This window comes from Hipposideros armiger, unplaced genomic scaffold (assembly GCF_001890085.2).
Source record: "Hipposideros armiger isolate ML-2016 unplaced genomic scaffold, ASM189008v1 scaffold_385, whole genome shotgun sequence".
Classification (NCBI taxonomy): Eukaryota; Metazoa; Chordata; class Mammalia; order Chiroptera; family Hipposideridae; genus Hipposideros; species Hipposideros armiger.
The window spans coordinates 1,356,048-1,362,047 of NW_017731735.1; the positions used below are offsets into that span (position 1 = coordinate 1,356,048).

At 45.4% G+C, this 6,000-nt stretch overlaps 1 protein-coding gene across 6 annotated transcripts in view; it reads left to right on the forward strand.

The window, feature by feature from the left end:
- The window catches only part of SLC7A7 (solute carrier family 7 member 7), a 29,605-nt gene that overhangs the window by 6,482 nt on the left and 17,123 nt on the right, over positions 1-6,000 (forward strand). The gene's annotated exons all lie outside the window — the stretch shown is intronic.

Consider the following 6,000-nt stretch of genomic DNA (forward strand, 5'->3'; position numbering starts at 1 on the left):
AATGGGAGCATAGTCCACATATAATTCTATAGTTTGCTTTTCCCCAGAATTTATCAGTGACATTCTTTTCTACTTACAGATCTACTTTAAAAAAAATGCTTCATGTTATTCCATGTTAATTTTAAGGATGTTGTTTATTTAACTAACCAGTCTTTTGTTGATGGCCATTTAAGTTGGTTCCAGTTTTTCAATCTTACAGATAATGCTCTAGTGAATATCTTTTTGCACATGCATGAGCTTTGCTGTGGGCTAGATTCTTAAAGCTGTTACAGGTGATCTGGTAGGTTGACTGACTGATGAAATTAACTTCAGGATCTGTTGGTGTTGGGGTCCCCTCGAATGTGGTTATATAGTCACATATCTTGTGTAGAGTAAGGATTATTCCATCTAAGTAAAATTTCTAAGATGGCTGCATCCCTTTAAACACCAAAATTCTCTTATTTCAACCATCTTTGTTGAAATCTCTTTAAAACTATTGATATGTCTGCTTGTCTTAATAAGTTGACATTTTAAAATTTATTTATTTAAGATTTTATTGGAGAATTGGGGGAGGGGAACAGACAAGTTGCTGTCCTTTGAAAGGCAGCTATGCTAACCACTATACCACCAATGCAAGTTGCTGTCCTTTGGTTCTTCAGTCTGTTGTGGAGGACGTCACTTCACTGGCCCATGTTGGTATTATCATTGCACTCTTCCTGGGTGAGGCAGTCGCTTATCTGCCATTGGAGAGCCGCGCACAGCGGCTCACAAAAGCACATGCCAGGGGAAACTAAACTTTAAAAAGTAATGCATTGTTTGATGATATATTTGAAAATACATTCCTTTTGAAGAAAAAAAAGAAAAAAAGAAAAAAAAAAGCACATGCCAGCTGCCAGCAGCCGGCAGCCCCACTGCAGCCTACACCGTTGCCGGCGACTCATGGCAGCCCAGCTCCAGGTCGAACTGTTGTTCACCATCTTAGCTGTAGAAGGTGCAGCGTCACTAGCCCTAATGTGGGATTTGAACTGAGGCCCTGCTGCTCAGAGCTGGCGTCTTAAGCCAACTCTTAACCAATGCGCCACTCGGCCGGCCCCAAGTTGACATTTCTTTTGGTGACTCAGGATTACCATTGCACATCTTAATTCTGTGATTATGAGGCCTTCCCAGGGCACTGGGGTGGGGACGAATGTTTGCTTCCTCAGTGGCCTCAAACTGCTAGCCTGACTTCAGTTCATCATGTTTTATTCTTTAATGATTTCAATCTGTGTCATCTCTGACAGCTTTCCTTGATTCTGGCATTGTGCCTACCTCCATTGATCATCCTTTTTTAATTTGCTGTTTCTAATTTGGGAATAGAGATGTACTCACACTCTTGTACACCCACGTACACATACACACACGTACATCTTTGTAAGAATACATGCAAAGTAGCCACAGTTTTGATTAGTCTGCAGAGCTCCCCAGTGAATAGAAGACAGAGTTTTATGCATGGATTTACTGCATATATTTGAGACAACTCTGGTAGAGAGAAAAGTGCACCAGTCTTGTGTTTGAAGCTGTGTGACCAGGCAACTGTAAGAATGAAATCAGATTCAGTGAAAACCATAAATCATGACTCAAGTGTAATATTGATAATTATTGATTATTATTATCTCTCTTGGCTGCTTATAGGACTTTGTTCTATCTCTAATAACTTCCGAGGCACATAGAGATCTGGGAGATGGTTCAGAAGGGCAACCAAGATTGTAAGAATTTAGGGACAAATGATTCATGAGTTTCTTCCTTCAACCATTGTTTAAAGATTATCCAGGACAAGTCAGGTGCTGAGACTTCTGAGGACATTCCAGATACAACCTATGCAGCAATATCTCTATCTAACCATAACTATTCAGGAGAAAACCAAGAAGTAGTCCAGGAGGGAGACAGACACGTTAACAAATAATTGTCATGCAGTGTAATAGGCGTGGTGATAGAGGCACCATAGGAGCAAGCGGGACAACTTTTCTTGGGAGAGCTTAGGAAGATGTCACAGAGAACACAGTGTCTGAACTGAATTTTGAGAAGATACATAGCTGTCTCCTAGGACATTTTTTTGTAGGGGAAACTGCATGTAAAAATGTGTGGAGATGCCAAAAGGCACAGGCTGTTCAGAGAATTACAGGTGGTTGGTAGAGCTGGAATGTGGAGTAGGAGACAGGGGAGGAGGTAGAGACTGGAAATATAGCCCAAGGCCAGCTTGAGGATGGTTTTATATGGTGCCTAAACAGGTTAGACTTTATCTTTAAAATGGGGGTTGGCTATTGATTTTAAGTAGGGAAGTAAAATCAGATTTGCTTGAAGACCTCTGGTGGGTATGTGGAGAGTGTTTTTGGAAAGAGAGACAAAGTAGGGAGACCGGTTTAGGTGGCTGAAACATGAATCCATTAGAAGTGTGGTGAAGTCCTGCGCTGAGGGCGGGGCCTTTGGAACTGAAATGAGGGGTTAGATACTGAAGAAGCATCTAGAGATATAGTTGGGAAATGAAAATGTGCATGGAAGAGAGCAATTTGAGGAGTCAGTAGCCAACAGCGTCTAATTTGCTAAGAGGTCAAGCTTGACAAGGAGTGGAGTTGCTTGGATTTAGCAACATGAAGGCTACTGGTGATTTTGGAGAGGAAAATTTCAGGGCAGTGTGGGTGGAGTCAGATTTCAGAGTTTATTCATCCAGTGAAATTTCAGCATCTACTCGTATATGCCTAGCTCTGGGTTAGGTCCTGGGGATACGAGGATGGCTGTTACTCAGTCTGCCCTCATGTAGCTCACAGTTGTGTAAACCAGTCTAATGCAGTGTGGTTAAGTGCGGGCATGTGGGAGCCCAGAGGAGGGGCTGCACACTCTAAGGTAGCTTGTCTGGGGGAACTGTTAAGTAAGATAAGAAATGGAACATCATTTGGATTTGGCAACTAGGAGATCAAGGGAAACTTTGTCAGTCTTTTCAGTGGAGTGGTGGAGTGGATGTCAGACAAGGGAAGGGGAGGGAATGTAGATACACTTTCCAGAAGATTGACTCTGAAGGCAAGAAGGGTGGCTGTTAGAGGGAGGGACCACGGTTGAGGAAGGACTTTATGGGCAAGACTTAAACCTTCCTTAGGCTGGTTTGGGGGTATATTTATGGGAATACTGGATGAAATATTCTTACCCTACAGTAAGGTCGTCTCCATTGTTGGAATGCTTGGGTGTCCTGAGTCAGCATTTCTCTCCCTTGAACAGTGAAGAGGATACCCTCTCCTATCCCTTTGGGAGGCATTCATACATGGTGGCTAAGAGCATGGAATCAGGCAGATTAAATTTATTAGCCTGTTTCCTCATCTGTAGAAGAGTCTCTACCTCATAGAGGCATGATCTATATTTCTGCCATACTTTCATCCTTTTTTAATTCAAATGGTGACAATTTCAAAAGAGCAGATGTGGGGCCGGCTGAGTGGCGCAATGGTTAAGAACTGGCTTGGGACACCAGAGGGCCCCGGTTCGGATCCCACATATGAGGGCCAGTGACACTGCCCTCTACAGCTAAGATGCTGAACAACAGCTCAACCTGGAGCTGGGCTGCCGTGAGTTGCTGGCAACAGCGTAGGCTGCAGCCCCTGTGGCAGTGGGTTGCCATGGGCTACCGTGTGTAGCCAGCAGCCAGCGTGAGCGGCCAGCAGCCGCAGTGAGCGGCTGTCCAGAAGCCGGCGACTGATGTGCCTCACCCGGGAAGAGCGCAATGATGGTGCCAACTTGGGCCAGTGAAGTAATGTCCTCCACAACTAGACTGAAGAACAAAATGACAGCAACTTGTCTGTTCCCCTTTCCCCAATTTCCCAGCACTGTTCCCCAATTCCCCAATTAAAAAAAAAAAAAAAGAGCAGATGTGGTTTCTGCTCCTATCAGAGAGACTTGCTGCCCCTTTGTAGGCATAATCTCCCTTTAGAACTGCTGCTGAACTACAGGCCTAGATAGACTAGTATTGCTAATAGACCTTGAAGTTATTTACTGATTATTGCTTAGGTAAATTTTTGTGTACGCATGGGTGACTTCACTCCCTGCTGATTTCACTGTCAGGGTGATTACATGTTGCCCTCTCAGCTAGGAATTCTTCCTCCCCTCCCCCAACCCCAGCACCAGCCTCTATACACTCAGTTGAGGTAACAGTGGTCCTGGTGCCCACCAACACCCCTTCACTGTCCCAGACTGGATGGGTGGTCTCTCAGTGATTTTCATACTTCCACTTTTGTAATGGTCCATGTTCACTTTTCTGTGATGGCTGTGGACTGGGTCTTAATCACAGGGCCTGAACAGGGCCTGGAACGTAGTGGGTACTGAATACATACTTGTTGGATGAATGGATGAAAAGGTGGATGGCTGGATGGAAAGATGAATTAATTTTTGGAAGGAACCTTGCTGTCCTGTCCAGGGTACTATAAATGGCTACTTTCCCAGCCAGAGAAGTGTGCAGATGGGACCTCCTGAGGCTGATTATTCTGGTTTTTTATCTCCGAGATTGCTCCAGTTCTCTGCAGCCAGAAACTTCCTTGCTCCAGGGGAGACAACCCCACTCCCAGTCTCACTTCCCTGAATCCAAATAGCGAGGCACATAGAGTGGTGGAATGTATACAAGCTTTGGAGCTGGCCACTAGCCTGAGTGACCTCAGTTTTCTTAATTGTAAGATAAGGATAATACATCAACTTTAACTTTTACGGTAGCTCCAATATCAGAAAGGAGGGCTGAGATTCTTCTTCTTCTCTGCAGGAGAGGTGGAATTTTTCTTTTGGCAGAGTCAGGGCTAGGTGTCCAGAAGTCCAGCTCCACCCAACTGCCCTTTCTTTGGAACTGACGTGTTTAGACCCACTGTTAGCAGTTTGGGTTGTTCTACTCCTGCCTTGGCTTGCCTGCACTTGCCTACTGTGTGACCTAGCTCTTTTGATGGAGAATTTTACCTTTCATTAACAGGACATTTTACTTCCTGTGTCTTCAGCCTGCCTACTATACCAGTCAGCCAGCAACACATATTCAGGGTCCCCTGTGAAGAGACTGTTGTAGTCTTGTGTCCCTGATGCTCAACCTTAGTGACTTGGAAGTAGTAGGTGCTGCAATAAATGTCGGCTGGATGAATGAACAGGAGACATGGTTCCAGATTCAGCTTGGCTGAAAAGGGCACTGTGTGCGTTTGGCTCCCAGGGTGGTGGTGGTGGTGGTGGTGGTGGTGGTGGTGGTGGTGGTGGTGGTGGTGGTGGTGGGGTGCTGAGGGCTGCTGTGGGAATTGGGCAGAGGGGAGGGCAGAGAGTTCATCCTCAGTCTGCTAAAGTTGCTTGTGGACTGCAAAGGACTTCAGATCTCTGTGTGTTTGTCTGAGAGCTTTGGCCACGCATCCCCGTGCAGCTTCTCCTGGTACCAGAATGACTGACTTCATATACTTGTGTCTAACGAAGTGGAACAGCCAGATGCTGGGCCCCCAACTGATTTTTGCCCTTTGTACTTAATACTTGGAAGCTGGTTATCTCTCCCGGAGGGGGTTTCCCAAGAGCCATTTTAAGGTGGGGGTGGGGAAGCTTTCATGTTCCACATTCACAGCAACAAACAGACTGGAGTTAGAACCTTGGGTTCTTTCTGATGTGGGGTCAATATGAACTTTGGAACAAATTCTTCACCAGCAGTGAAAGGGGTATAGCTTTGTGCTGGCTTGATCCTCAAGGCTCTTCAGGGGTTCACACTTGGTCTCTTCCTTTTTCTGTTCTCTTTCTCTCTGCCTAAGAAGTGGCTCCTAAGGGTATAGCCTAGAGGAGGGGAGCCTCCTGATACAAACTGCCTGCTTGCTCCCTTAGAGTAGTGCACAGCCATGGAGACTAAAGTTTTGACTGAATTCCAGGAAGCAGAGTAGGAGGAATCTGATCCAGTGACCCCATAGGGTTTATGCTTGGTGTATCTTCATGCCAGATGCTCTCACCCATGATGCCTGAGTAAGCGAAATGCTTCTCTAGCCTGAAAAGGTAAAAGAGTTT